The sequence below is a fragment of the Triturus cristatus genome, chromosome 4_1, assembly GCF_964204655.1.
Source record: "Triturus cristatus chromosome 4_1, aTriCri1.1, whole genome shotgun sequence".
Lineage (NCBI taxonomy): Eukaryota > Metazoa > Chordata > Amphibia > Caudata > Salamandridae > Triturus > Triturus cristatus.
The window spans coordinates 1,334,728,135-1,334,753,003 of NC_140585.1; the positions used below are offsets into that span (position 1 = coordinate 1,334,728,135).

General features: G+C 45.0%; 9 pseudogenes; all 9 read right to left on the bottom strand.

Annotated features, from left to right (window-relative positions):
- Positions 1-7,345: 7,345 nt before the first annotated feature.
- LOC146856631 (5S ribosomal RNA) lies at positions 7,346-7,464 on the bottom strand (annotated as a pseudogene).
- A 1,633-nt stretch (positions 7,465-9,097) lies between these two features.
- Positions 9,098-9,216, bottom strand: LOC146856632 (5S ribosomal RNA; annotated as a pseudogene).
- A 972-nt stretch (positions 9,217-10,188) lies between these two features.
- On the bottom strand, positions 10,189-10,306 carry LOC146856633 (5S ribosomal RNA; annotated as a pseudogene).
- A 1,923-nt stretch (positions 10,307-12,229) lies between these two features.
- On the bottom strand, positions 12,230-12,348 carry LOC146856634 (5S ribosomal RNA; annotated as a pseudogene).
- Positions 12,349-12,900: 552 nt separating this feature from the next.
- Positions 12,901-13,019, bottom strand: LOC146856635 (5S ribosomal RNA; annotated as a pseudogene).
- Positions 13,020-15,722: 2,703 nt separating this feature from the next.
- On the bottom strand, positions 15,723-15,841 carry LOC146856636 (5S ribosomal RNA; annotated as a pseudogene).
- Positions 15,842-16,188: 347 nt separating this feature from the next.
- LOC146856637 (5S ribosomal RNA) lies at positions 16,189-16,307 on the bottom strand (annotated as a pseudogene).
- Positions 16,308-20,205: 3,898 nt separating this feature from the next.
- Positions 20,206-20,324, bottom strand: LOC146856638 (5S ribosomal RNA; annotated as a pseudogene).
- A 1,393-nt stretch (positions 20,325-21,717) lies between these two features.
- Positions 21,718-21,836, bottom strand: LOC146856639 (5S ribosomal RNA; annotated as a pseudogene).
- Between the last annotated feature and the right edge of the window lie 3,033 nt (positions 21,837-24,869).

Consider the following 24,869-nt stretch of genomic DNA (forward strand, 5'->3'; position numbering starts at 1 on the left):
AGAGCAGAGATGGACTTACCTCCCATCAATGGTGGCAGCCAAACAAATAGGAAATAGAGCAATCTTGTGGCCCTAAAAATTGTCCCCAAATATGAGGAAGGTGATGAGTTCGCCAAATGGTTCACAGCCTTTGAGAAGGCCTGTGGCATGTGAAAAGTGAAGAGGTTACACTGGGGAGCATTACTTTGGGAACTGTTCACTGGTAACTGCAGGGACAGACACTTGACCCTTAGTGAGGCAGATGCTGAGTCCTATGACTTCATGAAGGGCACCCTGATTGAGGACTTCAGACTCACAACTGAGGAGTATAGGATTAGATTCAGGGGGGCTCACAAAACCCCACTCCAATCCTGGGTTGACTTCATAGTCTACTCAGTACTAACACTAGATGGTTGGTTAACTGGGAGTGAAGTACATGACTATTTTAGGCTTTATAATATGTTTATGAAAGAACACATGCTAAGTAATTGCACAAATGAAAAGTTGCATCAGTGTCAGGTAGACCTAGGTCTAATTTCGCCTCAAGAATTGGGAAAGAAGGCAGACCATTTTTTGAAGACTAGGGTGACCAAAACTTCCACTGTGGGTGACCGAAAGAAAGGGTTTGCAAAACCTCCCCGGGGCAAAGGGGGTGATTCCCACAAGGATAAAAAACAAAAGTCTTCTAAAAGCCCACAAAAACCTGCTCAGGAGGTTTGACCCCAGAAGTCTTCTCAGCCCAATGGTGGGTATTATGGTAACATTTTTGATCTCCTAAAGGCCTGGTGTCACACCTATAGGCAGGTTGGACACAAAACTGGAGATTCTGCATGTCCTAACACGAATTCCCCTAGTCCACCTCCTTTTAGCACTGGTGTAGCAAATCTCCAGATAGGATCAACAGTGTGCACAGAGCAAATCAGGGTTCATACTGAAGCTGTTCTAGTTTCTGAAGGAGAGTTGGACACTAAAGCTGTCTGCCCCACTTAAAAAAATACTTACAGCACCCCTTAGTGAATGGGACTAGAGTACACTGGGTTCCACAGGACAATACCTGACTGCAAAACCCTATCCAATCACCAATGCTGATAGTGTCACTACAGACCAATCCATGGCTATGGTGACATTAGACTGTGGTGGGAGTGGGGGTGTTGGGGTTACTAACCTGAAACAGGTAGTGGTGCCTCCAAAACATCCAGCAGCCTGTCTGCTTGGAAATGACCTGGAGACCTCAGCATCGACTGAAACTGAAAACCCATGCTGCCATGCTACAAATCCCTGAGATAGTGTGTGTGAAAACAAGAACACAAACTCAAGCCCAGGTTGAAAAAGAAGTGTTGGAGCCTGAAAGGATGGCCCAGTCTTCCAAGAGGAAAGGCAAGAAGACTGTGGCACCAACTTCTGAACAGCCAAAAGATCAGGCTCCCTCTCCTCAGGAAGAGGACTTGTCAACGCCAGAGGGAACTGAGCCCATGGAAGTTGGACCTTACCAGGTGTTAGAAATGGGGGTCTCTAGTTGGCAATGGTTTGCAACTCTGTTCAAATAGGGGCCCTTCCTTCTAGTCAGGATAAGGGGGATACACTCCTAAAATAACCCCTTCTAACCCCTTTGGTAGCTTGGCACTAACAGTCAGGCTTATCTCACAGGCAGTGTGTATAGCATTTTCACATAACCAACAGAAATAAAGTGAGAACACTACAAAAGGACACCACACGAGTTTTAGAAAAATAACCAATATTTATCTGTGGAAACAAGACCAAAAATGATAAAAATCCCCCATACAGTTCTCAGAAATATCAATACTCAAAAATAGACTTGAAATACAGTTTCTTGAAGTTGATAGCTCTGTCCAAGGCTATCACGGCGTCGTGAACAACAAATCCAAGCAGTTCAGGCTGACTGCAGCATCGCGGGCCAGCTACGGCATCAGAAAGACCCGCAAAACAGTACTTTTAGAAATGCAGGGCATCGGTGACCTCTCGTTGAGCTCCTAAGAGCCGGTGTCCACAGGCATCGGTTCCGGAGGTTGGTTCCGGAGTCATCAGGCCTTTGAAGTCATACTTGTTGCAGATCGAACCACTCACGATTTAAGTTGGGAGCACTGCGAAGTACATCGGTGTGACATGCAGTGCCCTCAGGTCACTGTGCAGACAGCGGCTCTGTGACGGTCATCCAGCAGCGTCAGTGAAACCAGGGGTGCGGTGCGAAGTGATGCAGTGCTCATCGCGGTGCTGGCAGGTCATGGTGCAAGCAGCGGGTTTGTCATTGCAGAAGCGCTTTAATCGGCTGACGAACTGAAGTCGATGGCACCGGCATCGGTAGGCCAAGGCTGTGGTGTGGGATGAGGGCGGTGTATCGTGTAACGTACGAGCAGTGCCCTCGAACCACAGTGCAAGCAGCGGCATCGATGCCGGCGTGGAGCGTCGTCGTCAGTGATACCACGGTGGCGGCGTGAAGAGAGGCGGTGCGGAGTGCGGTGCCCACAGGTCGCGGTGCAAGCAGCGGCTCGGTGACGGCATCAGGGGATGTCAGTGAGACCAGGTTTGCGGTGCAAGGTGCGGCGCTGCCCTCTGCAGTGCCTTCAGGACGCGGAGCCAGCACCGGTGTTGTTGATGTTGTCGTGTTGCTTTTACTTCTGTTGCAGCACAACACACAGTTTCCTGTGTTGGTAGCAGATGACTTTGAAGTCTTTGCTGTTCCTGAGACTTCTTGAACAGTGGGCAAGCTCTACCTCAAGCCCTTGGAGAAACTAACACAAAGAAGTTGCAGAAAGTTCAGTCCAGTCCTTTCTTTGCCCAAGACAGAAGCATCTACTGCAGGCCAACACAACAAAGCACACAGCAAAGTGGTAGTTCTACCCCACAGATTCTCCAACTCTATTTCTTGGCAGGTTCCTTATCCAAACGAGTTCTAAAGTTCTGGGACCTGGCCCCAATTTTTATACTGCATTTCACTTTGTTCGCTGGAGCAGAGAGTGTCTGCGCAAAGCCCAAACCAGTTCAGTCCTCTCTGGCCCAGCTTCCAGGCAGGAGTAGGAGACAGCATTGTTCAAAGCAGACCAGGTCCATTCAGGTGCAAGGACATCTCCTCCCACTACACTTAATGCAGCCCAGGTCTATTCAGCCCAGCCCTGACTCATCCAGGAAAGGTAGGACACACCTTGACCCCTCCCCCCAGTGGCTGTCTGAAGAGAATGCCCATCCCCAGCCCCTGTCACTCCAAAGCCAGACAGTTAATCCACAACCCAGCAGAGGCACATCGGATAGCTAAGCAATAAAATACCCACTTTTTAAAAGTGGTATTTTCAAACACACAGTATAAAAATCATCTTTACTAAAAGATACATTTTTATATTCTGAGTTCAGGCATACTAAACTCCATTCTTCTACCTTGTCCCAATGGGAAGTTATACTTATAGGATGCTACAAATAAACTCCCATTCTATCCTATGGGACATATAGCCTTTCCATAGTGAACAAGCATTTGCGATGCGATTGGTCTCACCTTTGGGCCCTTATATGGATTTAGCTATGCAGCACATTAGCCTGCGTTCTGAAACATCTACTATTCTTTAACATGGAGGGAAAGTAAGCACCAAACTACGTGACACGCCAGGTATGAGAACACATGGAGAGAAATATTGCCTTTCAGCAGGAAAATTATATAGTGCAAAGCTCTGTTTTTAATATAAAATCAGGGCCTTCGGTGGTAATAAAATTTGAGAAAAATATTATTGTCTACAGGTGTTTGTGAAAGAAAATTTCTATGGACTGGAATCTAGAGAATGCTAAAGTGATTCTGGTATTTTACTGACCTCTGCTGGTCGTTTTCTATCAAGAAAGTTAAATAGAGGTAGTTGCCACAAAACATTCTAAAAAAAGAAAGTCCCTCAGCAGAAAGCAATTCTGGTATTTTACTGACCTCTACTGGTCGTTGTCTATCAAGACAGTTAAATGGAGGCAGTTGAACAAGCAGAAAGCAATTCTGGTATTTTACTGACCTCTACTGGTTGTTTTCTATCAAGACAGTTGAAAAGAAAAAAAAGTCGCTAAGCGGAAGTAGACAAGTCCTAGGGCTGATCTCCAAAGCCCACAAAGTACATACACATATAAGTATATACTAAAGTGTATACAAGAGGTCTCGAATGCTCGACCTAAAAATGAAATACACAGTATTTCACTATCAGGACATGTCACACACACCAGGACATGTCCTAACTTTCACATACACTGCACCCTGACCACGAGGGGGGAAATTGGGCCTACCTTAGGAGTGACTTACATGCAATAAATGGAATGTTATGGCTTGGCAAGTGGGTGTACTTGCCAAGTCGACATGGCAGTAAAAACTGTGCACAGACACTGCAGTGGCAGGTCTGAGAACCCTTTGAAAGGCTGCTCGTATGGGTGGCACAATCAGTGCTGCAGGCTCACTAGCAGCATTTGATTTACTGGCCTTGACACTCTCAATGCACTTTACTAGGGACTTACCAGTAACTCAAATATGCCAATCATAGAAACACCAATCCATACTACAATTTACAATAGGAGCACTTGCACTTTAATACTGAACAGCAGTGAGAAAGTGCATAGAGATACTACACCAGCAAAAACAGGAGGGCAGAAAACAAAACGACAGGGAAAACACATCAAAAGATGCCAGGTCTAACACCAGATTGAGCTCCAGTGACCAGTGGAACCCTCTATGGAACAGCTGTATCTTGGACAGCAAGTCTGTCTCACTCTTGAGAGCATGGGGCAGAAAGCTGCTGCACAGGAAAAGGGAGATGTCAGTGGCTCACAGAAGACCTATTGGGAGGAGGGACTCCTGTATACTGAGGCCTCAGCTGTACAGAGAGTTTCTGCTCACTTTAGCCCATGACATCCCCCTAGCTGGGCCTCTGGGCCAAACTAAAATGTGGGAAAGGCTCGTCAACCATGTCTGCTGGTCCCAGATGTCCCAAAAAGGAAAGTCAGGCCATTGCAAAACAGGTGGACACCCAAAGGCCCCCTTAATTCCACTACCAGTGGTTGGGATTCCCTTTGAAAGGGTTGGTGTGGACATAGTGGGTCCACTAGAACCACTCACAGAATCAGGAAACCAATATATTCTGGAAGTAGTGGATCATACTACCAGGTAGCCTGAGGGAATTCTCCTTAAGTCTACGACAGCTCCTGCAGTATCCAAACCCCTCATTAGTATCTTTACCAGGGTAGGGTTTCTTAAGGAGGTGGTTTCAAACAGAGGTACAAACTTCATGTCTGAACACCTGAAACGCATCAGCCAGGTGAGTTAAAGAATAATGATGGATTCAACCCAGATCTGTGACTGGGGGTGAGTGTCTGAAAAGTTTCAGCGCTCTGTCCGTTATCTCCTTGTGTTTGCTTTGTTCGCCCTAATTTGGCAGGGTATGACCAGACATGGGTCCCTTGCTCACTTTGTCACTGGATTCAAGCTAGCCAGGCTGATGAGGGGTGTTATTCCAAAACCGGTCCCAGGATGCTTTTTTCCAGTCCAGGGAAGATATGGCTTGGCAGTTTGGGCTGGACTGTTCCCTTGAGGCACAGGGTCAAGACTGATTTGCACAAAACTGTGTCTGAACTGGGATGGAGAAGTGAGCTAAAGAATGATGATGGATTCAACCCAGATCTGTGACTGGGGGTGAGTGTCTTAAAAGTTTCAGAGCTCTGTCCATCATCTCCTTGTGTTTGCTTTGTTCTCCCTAAGTTGGCAGGGTATGTCCAGATGTGGGTCCCTTGCTCACTTAGCCACTGGATTGAAGCTAGCATGGCTAATGAAGACTGTTACCCTGACACCGGTCCGAGGATGATTGTTTCCGGTCCAGGGAAGACATGGCTTGGCAGTTCGGGCTGGACTGTTCTTATGAGGCACAGGGTCAAGACTGATTTGCATATAGCTGTGTCTGAACTGGGGTGGCGAAGTGAGCTAAAGAAAGATGAGGGATTCAACCCAGATCTGTGACTGGGGGTGAGTGTCTGTAAAGTTTCAGCGCTCTGTCCATCATCTCCTTGTGTTTGCTTTGTGCGCCCTAAGTTGGCAGGTTATGGCCAGAAGTGGGTCCGTTGCTCACTTTGCCACTGGAATCAAGCTTGGCTGGCTGATGAGGGGTGTTACCCCCAAACCGGTCCCAGGATGCTTGTCTCCGGTCTAGGGAAGACATGGCTTGGCAGTTCTGGCTGGACTGTTCCCATGTGGCACAGGGTCAACACTGATTTGCAAATAGCTGTGTCTGAACTGGGGTGGTGAAGTGAGATAAAGAATGATGATGGATTCGACCCAGATCTGCGACTGGGAGTGAGTGTTTGAAAGGTTTCAGAGCGCCGTCCATCATCTCCTTGTATTTCATAAAGAGCACTGACTTTGGGGCTCTTAGGTTCTTTTCAATCTACTTCATTGCTGGTCATAGCAAGTGAGAAAAGTCACCCTCATTCACCTAAAGCAAAAAAAAGAAAGACGAAAAGCCACCTGCACCTGATCTTCACAGTGATCTCCGATCCTGCGACTAACCAGGGCCGACCATGCATACCTTCTAAGATCCGGTGCTTTCTGGCATGGTATGGCTCTAGGCATGTTCAGCATGTACATTGCTTTTTTCATTCTACATCAGTGCTGGCCATAGTAAGTGAGACAAACTACCCTCATTCACCTAAAGCAAATAAAAAAAGATAAAAAGCCTACTGCACCTGATATTCCCAGGCGATCTCACATCTAGTTACTAAACTGGCCCGACCATGCTTAACATCTGGGATCAGGTGTTTTCATGGTGGTGTGGCCATTGGCTTGAGGAACACTAACTTTTGGCTCTTAGATTTTTTTCATTCTACTTCAGTGCTGGCCATAGCAAGTGAGACAAACCACACTCATTCACCTAAAGCAAAAAAAAAGATGAAAAGCCTACAGAACCTGGTTTTCCTAGCCGGTCTCCCATCCAGCTACTAGACAGGCCCAACCTGCTTATCTTCTGAGATCAAACAAGTTGAGGTGCTTTCAGGGTTGTATGGCTGCAGGCTTGAAGAGCACTAACTTTGGGGCCCTTATCTTTTTTAATTCTACTTCAGTGCTGGCCTAGACAGTGAGACAAGCCTCCCTCATAGAGCAAAAAATGAGGAAAAGCCTAGAGCACCTGATATTACCACATGGTCTCCCATCTTTGTACTGTCCAGGCCAACTTGAATAAATTCTGAGATCAGACAAGATGAGATGCTTTCAGTGTGGTATGGCAGTAGACCTGCAGAGCATTTACTATGGGGTCTTAGCTTTTTTCATTCTTCTTCAGTGCTGGCCATAGCAAGTGGGACAAGCCACTCTCATTCACCTATAGCAACAAAAAAAAAAAAAAAGAAAAGCCTACAGCACCTGGTATTCCCAGGCGGTCTCCCATCCAGGCACTATCCCGGCCCGACCATGCTTAACCTCTGAGATCAGATGAGTTGAGGTGCTTTCAGGGTGGTATGGCCGTAGACATGCTGAGCATTTACTTTGGGGTTTTAGCTTATTTCATTCTACTTTAGTGCTGGCCATATTAAGTGAGACACGCCACCCTCATCCACCTAAAGCAAAAATAAAATTATGAAAAGCCTACAATTCCCAGTATTCCCATGTGGTCTCCCATCCAGGTTCTATCCAGGCCCACTCCTATTTAACTTCTGAGATTAGGGTAGTATGGCCATAGACATGAAGAGCATTTACTTTGGGGTTTTAGCTTTTTTCATTCTACTTCAGTGCTGGCCCTAGCAAGTGGGACTAGCCACCCTTATTCACCTAAAGCAACAAAAAAAAAGATGGAAATGCTACAGCGCCTGGTATTCCCAGGCGGTCTCCCATCCAGGCACAATCCAGGCCCCGACCATGCTTAATTTCTGAGATCAGATAAGTTGAGGTGCTTTCAGGGTGGTATGGCCGTAGGCATGCTAATCATTTACTTTGGGATTTTAGCTATTTTTCATTCTATTTCAGTGCTGGCCATAGTAAGTGAGACAAGCCACCCTCATTCACCAAAAGCACTAAAAAGATGAAAAGCATACAGCACCTAATATTCGCATGAGGTCTCCCATTCAGGTACCATATTCAGGTACCATCAAGGCCCAACCCTGCTTAACTTCTGAGATCAGAGGAGTGGAGGTGCTTTCAGGGTGGGAATGAACAGCATTGCCTTTTAGCCTCTTTGCTTTGTTTATTCTACATCAGTTCTGGCCATAGTGAGTGAGACAAGCCACCCTCATTCACCTAAAGCAACAAAAAAAGATGAAAAGCTATTCCCAGGCGGTCTCACATTCAGGTCCGAACCAGCCCGACCCTGCTTAATTTCTGACATCAGACAAGATCAGGTGCTTTCAGGGTGGTATGGCCTTAGGTATGAAAAGCACTTTCTTTGGGGCTCTTAGCTTTTTTCATTCTACTTCAGTGCTGGCCATAGTAAGTAAGACAAGCCACCCTCATTCACCTAAAGCAAAAAAAAGATGAAAAGACTACAGCACCTGGTATTCCCAGTTGGTCTCCCATTCAGGTACTTACCAGACCCAACCCTGCTTAACCACTGAGATCAGACATGTTTAGGTGTTTTCCTATTGCTATTGCCATAGGCATGAAGAGCACTTTTTTCATTCTATTTCAGTGCTGGCCATAGCAAGTGCGACAAGACAGCCTCATTCACCTGAAGCAAAAAAAAAAGATGAAAAGCCTACAAAACCTGGTATTTGTAGGCAGTCCCCCATCCGGGTACTAACCACACACAACGCTGCTTAATTTCTGAGATCAGACCAGATATGGGGCCTTCAGGGTGTAGGGTGCATGCAGGAGGCATAAAGAGTACTGATGTTGGGCTCTTAGGTTTTTTCAATCTATTTCAGTGCTGGCCATAGCAAGTAAGACAAGCCACCCTCATTCACAAGCAAAAAAAAAAAGACAAAAAGTCCTCTGCAACCGATCTTCGCAGGTGGTCTCCGAACCAGGTACTAACCAGGGCCAACCCTGCTTACCTTCTGAGAACCGGTGCTTTCTGGGGTGGTATGGCTTTAGGCATAATTCTAAATCAGTTCTGGCCATAGTAAGTGAGACAAGCCACCCTCATTCACCTAAAGCAAATACAAAAAGAAAAGCCTACAGCACCTGGTATTCCCAGGCGATCTCCCATCCAGGTACTACACTGGCCCAAACCTGCCTAATGTCTGGGATCAGACGAGATCAGGTGCTTGCAGGGTGGCGTGGCCGTAGGCTTGATGAACTCTGACGTCTGGCTCTTAGCCTTTTTCATTCTTTTTCAGTACTGGCCATAGCAAGTGAGACAAGGCACCCTCATTCACCTAAAGCAACAAAAAAATGATGAAAAGCCTAAAGCAACTGGTATTCACAGGTGGCCTCTGATACAGGTGCTAACCATGCCTGACCCTTCTTAACTTCTGAACTCAGACGAGTTCAGGTGCTTTCAGGGTGGTATGGCCATAGACGTGAAGAGCACTGACTTTGGGGCTCTTAGCTTTTTTCATTCTACTTCAGTGCTGGCTATAGAAAGTAAAACAAGCCACCCTCATTCAATAAAGCAAAAAAAAGAGGAAAAGCCGAGAGCACCTGATATTCCCACACGGTCTCCCATTTTTGTACTGTCGAGGTCGACTTGCCTAAATTCTGAGATCAGACAAGATGATGTGCTTTCAGGGTGGTATGGCCGTAGACATACTGAGCACTTACTTATGGGTGCTAGCTTTTTTCATTATACTTCAGTGCTGGCCATATTAAGTGACACAAGCCACCATCCTTCGCCTAAAGCAAAAAAAAAAGATAAAAACCATACAATACCCAGTATTCCCATGTGGTCTCCCATCCAGGCCCACTCCTGCTTAACTTCTGAGATCAGACGAGTTGAGGTGCTTTCAGGGGGTATGGCCGTAGACATGAAGACTATTTACTTTCGTGTTTTAGCTTTTTTCATTCTACTTCAGTGCTGGCCATAGTAATTGAAACAAACCATCCTTAGTCACCTAAAGCACAAAAAAGATGAAAGTCTACAGCACCTAGTATTCCTTTGTAGTCTCCTATCCTGTACAATCCAGGCCCGATACTGCTTTCATGGTGCTTTCAGGGTGATATTGCAGTAGGCAAGAAGAACACTGACTTTGGGGCTCTTCTTTTTTTAATTCTACTTCAGTGCTGACTATAGTAAGTGAGACAAGAAACCCACATTCACGAAAACCCTATAGCACCTGGTATTCCCAGGTGGTCTGCCATACAGGTACTAACCAGACCGACATGGCTTAATTTCTGAATTCAGACAAGATCAGGTGCTTTCAAGGTAGTATGGCCATAGGCAGGAAGTGCACGGACTTTGGGGCACTTAGCTTTTTTCATTCTACTTCACTGCTGACCAAAGCAAGTGAGACATTCACCCTCATTCACCTAAATCAAAAACAAAAGATGAAAAGCTGACAGCACCTGGTATTCCCATACGGTCTCCCATCTAGGTTCTAACCAGACCCGACCCTGCTTAACTCCTGAGATCCTGTGCTTTCAGGATGGTATGGCTTTAGGCATGAACAGCACTGACTTTGTGGCTCATAGCTTTTTTCATTCTACTTCACTGCTGGCCACAGTAAGTGAGACAAGCCACCTAAAGCAAATAAAAAAAGATAAAACGCCTAAGCAACTGGTATTCCCAGGCGATCTTCCATCCAGGTACTAAACTGGCCCAACCCTGCTTACCTTCTGGGTCAGACGAGATCAGGGGCTTTCAGGGTGGTGTGGTCGTAGGCGTGAAAAACACTGACTTTTGGCTCTTAGCTTATTTCATTCTAATTCAGTGCTGGCCATATCAAGTGAGACAAGCCACCCTCATTCGCCTAAAGCAACAAAAAAAGAAGAAGAAAAGCCTATCTCGCCTGGTATTCGCAGGCCGTCTTTCATCCAGGTACTAACGAGGCCCAACCAATGCTTAATTTCTGAGATCAGACGAGATCAGGTGCTTTCATGGTTGTATGGCCATAGGCACTAAGAACACTAACTTTGGGGCTCGTAGCTATTTTCATTCTAATTCAGTGCTGCCTATAGCAAATTAGAGAAGCTACCCTCATTCACCTAAAGCAAAAAAAAAGGTGAAAAGGCTACAGCTTCTGGTACTACCAGGCGGTCTACCATTCAGGTACCTACCAGGCTTGACCCTAATTAACTACTGAGATCAGACAGGTTCAGGTATTTTCACTGTGGGAGGGCCGTTGGCATGAAGAGCACTGACTTTGAGGGTCTTAGATTTTTCATTCCACTTCAGTGCTGGCCACAGGAAGTGAGACAAGCCACCCTCTTTCACCTAAAGCAACAAAAAATAAGATGAAAGCCTACAGCACCGGGTATTCGCAGGCGGTCTACCATCCAGGTACTAACCTGGCCTGACCCTGCTTAATTTATGAGATCAGACCAGATTAGGTGCTCTCAGGGTGTAGGGTGTGGGCCGGAGGCATGAACAGTACTGACTTTGGGACTTTTAGATTTTTTTCAATCTACTTCGGTGCTGTCCATAGCAAGTGAGACAAGGCACCCTCATTCACCTAAAGCAAAAAAAAAAGAAAAGATAAAAAGCCTACAGCACCCGATATTCCCAGGTGGTCTCACATTAAGCTATTAACCAGGCCCGACCTGCTTAATTTCTGAGATCAGACAACATCAAGTGCTTTAAGGGTGGTATGGCTTTGGCCATGAACAGCACTGACTTAACTGTTTTCATTTTACTTCAGTACTTGCCATAGCAAGTGAGACACGTGACACCCATTCACCTAAAGCATAAAAATAAAGCTGAAAAACCAACAGCAAAATGTATTCTCAGGCGGTCTCCCATCGTGGTTCTAAATAGGCCAGACCATGCTTAACGTCTGGGATCAGACGAGATTAGTTGCTTTCAGGGTGGTACAGCTTTAGGCATGAACAGCACTGACTTTTGGTGCTCTTAGCTTTTTTCATTCTACTTCAGTGCTGGCCATAGCAAGTGAGACAAGCCACACCATTCACCTACATCAAAAAACATAAAGATGAAAATCCAGTAGCACCTTTTATTCCCAGTGGGTCTACCATCCAGTTACTAACCAGGCCCGATCCTGCTTAACTTCTGATATCCAACGAGATCAGGTGCTTTCTGGGTGGTACTGACTTTGGGGCTCTTAGCTTTTTTCATTCTACTTCACTGCTGGCCATAGCAAGTGAGACAAGCCACCCTTATTTACATAAGGCAAAACGAAAAAGATGAAAAGCCTACGGAACCTGGTATTCCCACGTGGTCTCACATCAAAGTACTATCCAGGCCAGACCCTGCTTAACTTCTGAAATTAGACAGGTTGAGGTACTTTCAGGGTGGTATGGCCGTAGACATGAAGAGCACTGACTTTGGGGTCTATGTTTTTTTCATCCTACTTAAGTGCTGGTCATATGAGACAAGCCTCACTCATTCACCTAAAGCAACAAAAAAAAGATGAAAAGCCTACAGCACCTGGTATTCCTAGGCGGTCTTCCATCCACTTACTAACCAAGCCCGACCCCGTTTATCTTCTGAAATTAGGTGCTTTCAGGGTGGTATGGCTTTAGGCACGAACAGCACTGGCTTTGGGGTTCTTAGCTTTTTTCATTGCACTTCAGTGCTGGCCAAAGTAAGTGAGACAAGACACCATCATTCACCTAAAGCAAACAAAAAAGATGAAAAGCCTATACCCCATGGTATTATCAAGCGGTCTACCATCCAAGTACTAACCAGGCCCGGCACCTGCTCAACTTCCGGGATCAGACGAGATCAGTTGCTTTCAGGGTGGTCTTTGGCATGAAGAGCACTGCCTTTGGGGTCTTAGTTTTTTTTAGTCTACTTCAGTGCTGGCCATATCAAGGGAGATAAGCTACCCTCATTCACCTAAAGCAAAAAAAAGATGAAAAGCCCACAGCACCTGGCATTCCCATGTGGTCTCCCATCCAGGAACTAACAACGCCCGACCCTGTTTAACTGCTGTGATCAGAGGAGTTCAGGTGTTTTCAGGGTGGTATGGCCATTGGCAGGAAGCTAATGACTTTGAGGCTCTTCACATTTTTCATTCTACTTCAGTGCTGGCCATAGCAAGAAAGACAAGCTTCTCTCATTCATCTAAAGCAAATAAACAAAGGTGAAAAGCCTACACCCCATGGTATTATCAGGCGGTCTCATCCAGATACTAACCAGGACCGACCCTGCTACACTTCTGGGATCATACGAGATTAGGTGCTTTCAGAGTGTTATGGAGGTAGTAGCAAAAGCACTGACTTTGGGGTCTTAGTTTTTTTCATTCTACTTCAGTCTTGGCCATTGCAAGTGAGACAAGCCACCCTCATTCACATAAAGTAAATAAAAAGATGAAAAGCCTACAGCACCTTGAATTTCCAGACAGTCTCCCATCCAGCTACTAACCAGGCCTGACCCTGCTTTTGTTCTGAGATCAGAGGAGGTGAGGTGCTTTCAGGGTTGTATTGATCCAGTGAAAGGCCAGGATGAACATTTTACAAATCAACTAATTTCTCAAAATGAGCCCACATACACATTCAAGTTTCCTGCCTATTTTGCTGGGTGTCAAGTTTTATTTCACCTGGATTAGTCAATGCCTAACTAGCCTTCACAGATCAACACACTTCCTTTGGTCAATGGACCATTAGTCGAGTAGTTGAGGGTGATATTAACAAATTAACTAATTTATCTTATAACTCTCAATAAAATAATCACAGACTCCGGGTAAGATTAACTGAATTATATCTAATAACTCAGTCAAAATGAACGCTCATTTGTACAGATTCACAGTGCAAACTCCATCAACTTCCATGGGAGAGAATAATTTGTTTATCAAATACATTCAATTCATAGACTCATTCAACAAATTAATGCATTTAGGAGTGATAGATGAAGAGACAAAAGACATAAGAATCATACATTTGCAACTGATATGCAAAATTTTAAGACAGAATAATAATTACCAAATGGTGAAATGCGGAAACCCAACTCTCTGGCCAAAGGACTGGTGGAGGTCACCTGATTAAGAGTTAGGAGACAAAGACTATAGGACAGGATCAGGACAGGGAAATACTTAGTACACTTCTCTAGAACCCCCGACACACCCGAACGCATCCTTCTCTTAATCTCTCTTTCCCTCCTCGATATTCTTCCGCAAAATTCAATCTAATCAGGCCGTCTTTCAAGAATGAATCTTCTCAGTCTGTTCTCTTCTTTTCAGCGGCAGTTCTCACCCACACCTCACTCAACAACCTCTTAACTTAAGTCACTCTAATTATACTCTTTAATTCAGCATGTCCCACCCTCAAAAGTTGCAAATATCAGTGAATCATGGACTGTGATTGGGCAGGGGCAGGGGAGTTGTCATCCCCTCATGCTGTCATGTTCAATTTCTTAACTAATTCTTTGTTTAGCAAAACCCTTCCCCATTAGCTCATTTATTATTATGCCTTATTATTTTCCCATGTGTCTGTTGTATCAATTTAAACAATTTTTCGATAGGATTCTACAGTCGATGAACGCGTTCACACAACAACTTGTCCTTGGCTCTTGGCAGCCTGTCAACGGTCCGGTCAGAGGGTCACAATTTTATCACACCACGCATGTCCCAACTGGCGTACATCTTCACCGCCATCTTTTTCATTGGCTTAGCGCATTAGGCCCAAACATACACTATTAACAAAGGAAACATAAACAGATGTTAATTTCTTAAATATGTGATTGTCACTGTTCACCCCCCACTTCTACTCCATTCTATGTTATATTCTCTTTCTTTAAGAAAAAGCATTAGCAGCAAAATATTCTTTTGAGGTTCAGGAAAGCATATGCCAAGCACGCGGTGCCTCAAGACGTAAGGTTAGTAATCTTTGGGCATGCGTGAGAGTCTTCCCTCTCAAACGAGTTAGCCACATGGTTATTTACACGGTACTGATTTACACATGCTCAAAGCGTTTTTCGGTTTCAAGCGGGATTTTAGTTGCGTAGCAAAATATTCTTTGTTATTCAAGCGTGCATAAAGCTCTTTTACCCATATGTAAATGTCGTGTGCATGTCAATTTTCTCGTATTTACTATTTCTAGTTATTAGTACCTGTTAATGAGAGATTGATCCGAGCAAGTTTCTTTTCTTTGAATCCTTGCTCCCTCAGTATGACTGTAGGCATGAAGAGCACTGACTTTGGGGTCTTAGTTATTGTCATTCTACTTCAGTGCTGGCCATAGCAAGTGAGACAAGCGACCCTCATTCACATAAAGTAAAAAAAGGGTGAAAAGACGCCTGCACCTGGTCTTCCCAGACACTCTCCCATCCACTTATTAACCAAGCCTGACCATGCTTAACTCCTGAGATCAGGTGCTTTCAGGGTAGTATGGCTGTAGGCAGGAACAGCACTGACTTTGGAGCTCTTACATTTTTTCATTCTACTTCAGTGCTGGTTATGGTAAGGAAGACAATCTACCCTCATTCACCTAAAGTAATTTACAAAAATGAAAAGCCAACAGCACCTGGTACTCCCAGGCGGTCTGCTATCCAGGTTCTAACGAGACCCGACCCTGATTAAAATCTGGGATTAGACGAGATCAGGTGCTTTAAGGGTGATATGGCCGTAGGCATGAAGAACACTGACTTTGGGTTCTTAGCCTTTTTCATTATACTTCACTGCTGCCCATATCAAGTGAGACAAGCCACCCTCAGTCACCTAAAGCAAAAAAAAAAAAGATGAAAAGCCTATAGCCCCCGGTTTTCCCACGTGGTCTTCCACACAGGTACTATCCAGGCCCGACCCTGCTTAACTTTTGAGATCAGAGAATTTCAGGTGCTTTCAGGGTGGTATGACTTTAGGCATGAACTGCACAGACTTTGGGGCTCATAGCTTTTTTAATTCTACTGCAGTGCTGACCATCGCAAATGAGACAAGCCACTCTCATTCACCTAAAGCAACAAAAAAAAGATGAAAAGCCAAAAGCACCTGGTATTCCCAGGCAGGTCTCCCATCCAGGTACTAACCAGGACCGCAAATGCTTAATTTCTGAGATCAGAGGAGTTCAGGTGCTTTCAGGGAGGTATGGATTTTGGCATGAACAGCACAGACTTTGGGGCGTGTAGCTTTTTTCATTCTGCTGCAGTGATGGCCATAAAAAGTGAGACATGCAACCCTCATTCACCTAAAGCAAATAAAAAAAAGATGGAAAGCCTACAGCACCTGATACTCCCAGGGGGTCTGCTATCCAGGTACTAACCAGGCCCGAGTCTCCTTAACTTCTGGGATCAGACGCGATCAGGTGCTTTCAGGGCGATATGGCCGTAGGCATTAAGAGCACTGATTTTGGGGTCTTAACGTTTTTCATTCTGATTCAGTGCTAGCAATATCTGTGAGACAAGCCACCCTCATTCACCTAAAGCAAAAAAAAAGATGAAAAGCCAAAAGCACCTGGTATTCCCAGGCTGGTCTCCCATCCAGGTACTAACCAAGCCCAACCATTTCTAAGATCAGAGTAGTTCAGGTTCTTTCAGGGTGGTATGGCCGTAGGCGTGAAGAGCACTGACTTTGGGGTCTTACCTTTTTTTCATTCTACTTCAGTGCTGGCCATTTCAAGTCAGACAAGCCACCCTCATTCACATAAAGCAAAAAAAAGATAAAAAGCCTACATTACCTTGTATTCCCACGTGTTCTCCCATCTAGAAACTAGCTAGGCCGACCCTGATTAACTTCTGAGATCAAAGGAGTTCAGGAGGTAAAGACATCCCAAGAGTAGGTACTAAGTTGATTCCCGCGTTGTTGTATGCGGATGACACGGTCTTATTTGCTAGAACTGCAAGAGGCCTTCAAGCCCTTTTAAATGGTTTTAACGATTTTATGGTCTCTTTGGACTTAGTAATAAATTTTAAGAAATCCCATTCTATGACAATAGGAGATGGAGCTGCAAAAAAGGTTAAATTCTTCTGCAATAAGCAGGTGCTAACAAAAGTCCAGACCTTTCCATATTTGGGGGTCACTTTTGATGACCGAGGATCATGGGTCGCGCAACGCGCGCTGAAACAGAATATCCTCGCCAGGGCAACTGGAGCGTTGTTGGGTTTTGCAAAACGGCTGGGTTGCAAGCCCTTGCCCGCGATTTTGAAAATATACAACGCTAAGTGTGTCCCTATGGCCCTGTACGGTAGTGAGGTCTGGGGCTATGCATCCGCAGTGGAGATTCAACTAATTGAGAATGCCTTTTTCCGGAAACTTTTGTCATTGCCTGTTTCTACTTCAATTTTTAATATCCATGAAGATTTGGGGGCCGAGTATCTAGTGGACCAGATTGCCGTTGCCCCTTTAATGGGTTGGCTAAGGGTTTGGGCGCAGCACCCACCAACCCTAAACCAGCTCATTATACAAGATTGTCTGGTCCTTGACAAAGCCATGTGTATTCCCTGGCTACGATACATTAAATTTAATATGGAGACTCTTGGCTGCCTAGAATTATTTGAGAGACCATGTGAGCTGTCCAAATCGAAAATAAAAGACTTAAAGTCTCAGTTCATGTGTAGGGCAAAGTTGCAGAGAGAAGGCGTGGAAGTGTGTAAACCGTCTGTTAGGAGATTTGTCATGTTAAGTATGGGCAATGAGATTCAGCCATACTTGACTTATATAAATATCCCTTTTCATTTGTTTTTACTGATTAGGTTTAAACATGACATGTTACCCTGGCTCCTAGCACACCCGAAGGGCTTTTTTAAAGAGGGCACTTTGGGCCCTTGTCCATGTGATAACGCCTCCGAACAAAATACGCTGCATATGATTTTTTGCTGCAAATTTTACACTCGGTTACGCAAGAAATTTATTTGCCCAATTTTTAAGAACTGTCACTTTGACCAAGTAAGGCCCGCCTTGGTATTTCTGCAAATGCTGGGCTCTCCTTTTGTCTGTTTTGGAGTTGCCAGTTATCTTTCAGGGGCTATTAGAAGTAGAAATCGAATGTAGTTTAATATATTTTAGCTCTATTCTTTTTATAACGTTTGAGAGTCCGAGACCAGGCCTTTTTTATCTTCTTTCTTTTGAAATCATGAAATAGTCTTTTAAATCTTGGCCTGTTTTATATCTTTTAACGTTCACTTTCGCCAATTATCTGTTTAAACATATTTTTATGTATATTTGTGTATTTTGCACTGTTTGAATTTTCTTTGTTAATTATCTTTATTTGTAACTATTTGCAAATGAAATTTTCTGTATGCTTTGATGGTTTTAATTATTAACCGAATAAAGCTATTGTTGACTGACTGAGTTCAGGTGCTTTCAGGTGGTATGGCCATGGGCATGAAGCGTACTGAATTAAGGGCTCATTGCATTTTTCATTCTACTTCAGTGCTGGCCATAGCAAGTAAGATAATACTCTCTCATTCACCTAAAGCAAAAAAAAAAGGTGAAAAGCCTACACCCCATGGTATTATCAGGCGGTCTCCCATCCATTTACTAACCAGGAACGACCCTGCCTAACTTCTGGGATCATACGAGATTAGGTGCTTTCAGAGTGGAATGAATGAAAAGCACTGACTTTGGGGTCTCAGTTATTTAAATTTTACTTCAGTCTTGGCCATAGCAAGTGAGACAAGCCCCCCTCATTCACATAAAGTTAAAAAAAAAAGATGAAAAGCTGACAGCACCTTGAATTCCCAGACGGTCTCCCATCCAGCTGCTAACCAGGCCTGACCCTGCTTTCATTCTAAGATCAGAGGAGGTGAGGTGCTTTCAGGGTGGTATGGCTGTAGGCATGTAGAGCACTGACATTGGAGTCTTAGTTTTTTTCATTCTACTTCAGTGCTGGCCATAGCAAGTGAGACAAGCCACCTTCATTCACATAAAGTTAAACAACAGAGGTGAAAAGCCTACTGCACCTGGTCTTCCCAGGCGTCACCCATCCACTTATTAACCAAGCCTGACCATGCTTAACTTCTGAGATCAGGTGCTTTCAGGGTGGTATGGGTTTAGGCATGGAGAGCACTGACTTTGGAGCTCTTAGCTTTTTTCATTGTACTTCAGTGCTGGCTATAGGTTGTGAGACAATCTACCCTATTCACCTAAATCAAATAAAAAAAGATGAAAAGCCTACAGCACCTGGCATTCCCAGGAGGTCTGCTATCAGGTACAAACCAGACCTGACACTGATTAACTTCTGGGATTAGACGAGATCGGTGCTTTCAGGGTGATATGGCCGTAGGGATGAAAAGCACTGACTATGGGGCTTTGGTTTTTCTCATTCTACTTGAGTCTTGGCCATACCAAGTTAGACAAGGCCCCCTCATTCACATAAAGTTAAAAAAAAAGATGAAAAGCCTACAGCACCTAGAATTCCCAGGTGGTCTCCAGTCCAGCTACTAACCAGGCCTGACCCTCCTTTAATTCTGAGATCAGATGAAGTGCTTTTAGGATGGTATGGCCGTAAGCATGAAGAGCACTGACTTTAGGGTCTTAGTTATTTTCATTCTACATCAGTGCTGGTCATAGCAGTTGAGACAAGCCACCCTCATTCACATAAAGTAAAAAAAAGGGTGAAAAGATGCCTGCACATGGTCCCATCCACTTATTAACCAAGCCTGACCATGCTTAACTCCTGAGATCAGGTGCTTTCAGGGTGGTATGGGTTTAGGCATGGAGAGCACTGACTTTGGGGCGCTTAGCTTTTTTCATTCTACTTCAGTTCTGGCTATAGTAAGTGAGATAATCTACCCTCATTCACCTAAAGTAAATTACAAAAAATGAAAGCCAACAGCACCTGGTACTCCCAGGCGGTCTGCTAAATAGGTAATAACGAGACCCGACCCTGATTAAAATCTGGGATTAGACGAGATCAGGTGCTTTAAGGGTGATATGGCCGTAGGCATGAAGAACACTGACTTTGGGTTCTTAGCCTTTTTCATTATGCTTCACTGCTGCCCATATCAAGTGAGACAAGCCACCCTCAGTCACCTAAAGCAAAAAAAAAAGATGAAAAGCCTATTGCCCCCGGTTTTCCCATGTGGTCTTCCATACAGGTACTATTCAGGCCCGGCCCTGCTTAACTTTTGAGATCAGAGGATTTCAGGTGCTTTCAGGGAGGTATGGATTTTGGCATGAACAGCACAAACTTTGGGGCTTGTAGCTTTTTTCATTCTGCTGCAGTGCTGGCCATGGAAAGTGAGACATGCGACCCTCATTCACCTAAAGCAAATAAAAAAAAAGATGGAAAGCCTACAGCAACTGGTACTCCCAGGGGGTCTACTATCCAGGTAATAACCAGGCCCGACTCTGCTTAACTTCTGGGATCAGACAAGATCAGGTGCTTTCAGGGTGATATGGCAGCAGGCATTAAGAGCACTGATTTTGGGGTCTTAACGTTTTTAGGTCTCGGCTGCGAAGGCTGCGCTTGCGCAGTCTCGCTCCGAGATTTAATGACTTGGAGAAGAGGGGCTTGAACCCGCCCCTCTTCTCCCCTGTTCTCCATTGGCTGGCCTCTTGAATGCTGGCCAGCCATTGGAGAAGAGGTCAGTCATTCAGATTAGGCCCCGTCCTTTTCGGATCGGGGGGCGTGTTTTTGCAAGAAGTCTCAAGGAGGAGACAACAGCAAAACACGCCCCCGAATCCGAAAACGACGCTGCCTTTCTCCGAGGCATTTCTGCTCTGCCTCGGAGAAAGGCGTGGTGTCTTCCGGTGCCCTCGGCTTCATCCTCGTTACTTGTTGCTTTTCTTTCTGCTCCGCTCTCAAGGCTTCGTGGTTCTGGGCAGGATCAAGGCGGACATAACAATACGCGAATACTGCAACACAGTTCGACTCATCTGGGGTTTTGGGAGTGCTGGAACATGTCCCTTCTATGAATTCAAGCCTGTTCAGCCCGTCCTTTTCCATAGAGCTAGCCAGGCATAGTGCCGAGTTGCACACTGTTTTTTGAATCCATACCAACGGCCCGGATTCTTTCCTCCCAATGCTGTGAAAAGCACGCGTGTAAACTGGGGCACAACGATAATAAACTCGTCACATTGTCCGTTTTGTTTTTCGTGGTGTTTTTGCACAATATCCAGATGTCTCATGCGTACACATTCAATGCTACTTGTAGATAATGCACGATGAATAATAAGCTCTACGACTTGCTTAATGCGGGCATTTTTTAATTGCGAGCTGAATGGCGTTCTTGTCGGTGTTCGTGTCAACTAGTTTATTTTGTGGGTTTACCTGAAGGGAGATAAAATATCCACAGATTTGGGTGAGATGTCGTTTAGTGAGCGCTGAGTGATTTGGGATGAGATTTGAGCTTGGTGAACAAGTACCAACTACATGGCCGCGCTTGATCTTGCCGCCTTAAGTAGCGGGCTCGGCTGCTTAATGTGGTTGTAGTTCCCCACCCACCTGCAATGCTGGGAACTGCAGCTCGGTTTACATGTGAGCAGCGGCGCGCGGGTCTGCAGCTCTGTGCACGCGGCTGGAGAGGCGCGATGCCCGTCCGTACCACTTGGAACAAGCATTTACAATGCAATGGTCTCGGCATTGGTAAAGTTAGAGCTATTGGCATTGCTCATGACATTATTTTTGTTTATGTTTTTAAAACATTTAAAGAAACGGCATTGTCATGAGCAATGCCAATAGCTCTAACTTTAACAATGCCGAGACCGTTGCATTGTAAATGCTTGTTCATTCTGATTCAGTGCTAGCCATATCTGTGAGACAAGCCACCCTCATTCACCTAAAGCAAAAAAAAGATGAAAAGCCTACAGCACTTGGTATTCCCAGACGGTGTCCCGTCCAGGTACTAACCAGGCCTGGCCCTGCTTAACTTTTGAGATCAGAAGATTTCAGGTGCTTTGAGGGTAGTATGGCTTTAGGCATGAACAGCACAGACTTTGTGGCTCATAGCTTTTTTTAAATCTACTGCAGTGCTGGCCATAGCAAGTGAGACAAGCCACCCTCATGAAAAGCCTAAAGCAACTGGTATTCTCAGGCAGGTCTCCCATCCAGGTACTAACCAAGCCCGAACCTGCTTAACTTCTGAGATCCGACAGTTCAGAAGCTTTCAGGGTGTTATGGCCACAGGAATGATGCTACTGACTTCGGGGCTCTTTGAATCTTTCATTAAACTTCACTGCTGGTCATAGCAAGTAAGACAAGCCTCTAACATTCACCTAGAGCAAAATACAAAGATGAAAAGCGTACAACATCTGGTATATCCAGGCAATCTCCTATCCACTTACTAACCAAGCCCGACCCTGCTTAATTTCTGAAATCAGGTGCTTTAAGAGTGGTATGGCCATAGGCGTGAAGAGCACTGACTTTGGGGTATTACTTTTTTCATTCTACTTCAGTGCTGACCATTTTAAGTCAGACAAGCCACCCTCATTCACATAAAGCAAAAAAACGATGAAAAGCCTACATCACCTAGTATTCCCACGCGTTCCCCGTCTAGATACTAGCAGGCTGACCCTGATTAACTTCTGAGATTAAAGGAGTTCAGGTGCTTTCAGGTGGTATGGCCATAGGCATGAAGCGTACTGACTTTAGGGCTCATTGTATTTTTCATTCTACTTCAGTGCTGGACATAGCAAGTAAGATAAGACTCTCAATCACCTAAAGTAAAAAAAAAGATGAAAAGCCTACACCCCATGGTATTATCAAACAGTCTCCCTTCCACTCACTAATCAAGCCCGACCCTGGTTTCGTTCTGAGATCAGGCGAGGTGAGGTGCTTTCAGGGTGGAATCGCCGTAGGCATGAAGAGCACTGACTTTGGGGTCTCAGTTTCTTTCATTCTACTTCAGTGCTGGCCATAGCAGGTGAGACAAGCCACCTTGAATAACATAAAGTAAAAAAAGGTGAAAAGCCTACAGCACGTGGTGTGCCTCGGCGGTCTCCCATCCCGGTAATAGCCAGGCCCGACCCTGCCTAACCTCTGGGATACAACAAGATCAGGTGCTTTCAGGGTGGCCATAGGCATGAAGAGCACTGACTTTGGGGGTCTTAGTTTGTTCATTCTGCTTAAGTGCTGGCCACAGCAAGTGAGATAAGCCACCCTCATTCACCTAAAAGCAAAAAAAAGATGAAAAGCTTACTGCACATGCTATTCTTACGTGGTCTTCCTTTTCGGAAATAACCAGGCCCAACCATGTTTAACGTCTGAAATCACAGGAGTTCAGGTGCTTTTAGGGTGGTATGGCCTTAGGGATAAAGTGTACTGAGTTTGGTGCTCTTCGCATTCTTCATTCTACTTCAGTGCTGGCCATAGCAAGTAAGACAATCCTCTCTCATTCACCTAAAGCAAATAAAAAACACATTCCCAGGCGGTGTGCGATCCAGATACTAACAAGACCCACCCTTCTTAACTTCTGGGATAAGACGAGATGAGGTGCATTTAGGATGATATGGCCATAGGCATTAAGAGCACTGACTTTTGGTCTTAGCTCTCTTCATTCTGCCTCAGTGCTGGCCATAGCAAGTGAGATAAGCCACCCTCATTCACTTAAAGTAAAAAAATGATGAAAAGCCAATAGCACCTGTTATTCCCAGGCAGTCTCCCATCCAGGTAATAACTAAGCCCGACTCTGCTTAACTTCGGGGATCAGACAAGATGAGGTGCTTTCAGGGTGGCCATAGGCATGAAGAGCACTGACTTTGTTGTCTTGTTATTTTTTCATTCTACTTCAGTGCTGGCCATGTCAAGTGAGACAAGCCACCCTCATTCACCTAAAGCAAAAAATAAAATTATGAAAAGCCTACAGCACCTCGTTTTCCCAGGCAGTCTCCCATCTAGCTACTAGCCAGGCCTGACCCTGCTTTCTATCTGAGATGAGACGAGGTGAGGTTCTTTCAGGGTGGTATGGCCGTAGGCATGAAGAGCACTGACTTTCGGTTCTTAGTTTTCTTCATACTACTTCAGTGCTGGCCATAGCAAGTGAGACAAGCCACCCTGATTCACGTAAAGAAAAAAAAAAGATGAAAAGCCTACTGCACCTAGTATTCCCAGGTGGTCTTCATCCAGGTACTAACCAGGCCCGACTCTGCGTGTGGGATCAAACGAGATCAGGTGCTCTCAGAGTGGAATCAATGTAGGAATGAACAGCACTGACTTTGGGGTCTTAGCTTTTTTCATTGTTCTTCAGTGCTGGCCATAGTAAGTGAGACAATCTACCCTCATTCACCTAAAGCAAATAAAAAAAAAAAGAAAAGCCTACAGCACCCGGTATTTCCAGGCGGTCTGCTATCCAGGTACTAACCAGGCCCGGCCCTGATTAACTTCTAGGATCAGATTATATCAGGTGCATTCAGAGTGATACAGCCGTAGGCATTAAGAGCACTGACGTTGGAGTCTTAGCTTTTTTTATTCTTCTTCAGTGCTAGCCCTAGCAAGTGAGACAAGCCATCCTCATTTACCTAAAAGCAAAAAAAGAGATGAAAAGCCTGCAGCACATGCTATTCCAACGTGGTCTTCCATCCAGAAACTAACCATGCCCGACCCTGTTTAACATCTGAGATCAGAGGAGTTCAAATTCTTTCAGGGTGGTGTGGCAGTAGGCATGTAGTTTACTGACTTTAGGGCTCTTCACATTTTTCATTCTACTTCAGAGCTGGCCATAGCAAGTAAGATAAGCCACCATCATTCACGTAAAGCCAAAAAAAAAAAGATGAAAAGCCTACACCACATGGTATTATCAGGCAGGCTCCCATCCCCTTACTAACAAAGCCTGACCCTGCCTAACTTCTGAGATCAAGTGCTTTCTTTAGTGGTATGGCTTTAGGCATGATCAGCCCTGACTTTGGAGCTCTTAGCTTTTTTCATTGTACTTCAGGGCTGGCCGTAGTGAGTGAGACAAGATAGCCTCATTCACATAAAGTTAAAAAAACAGATGAAAAGCCTGTTACACCTGGTA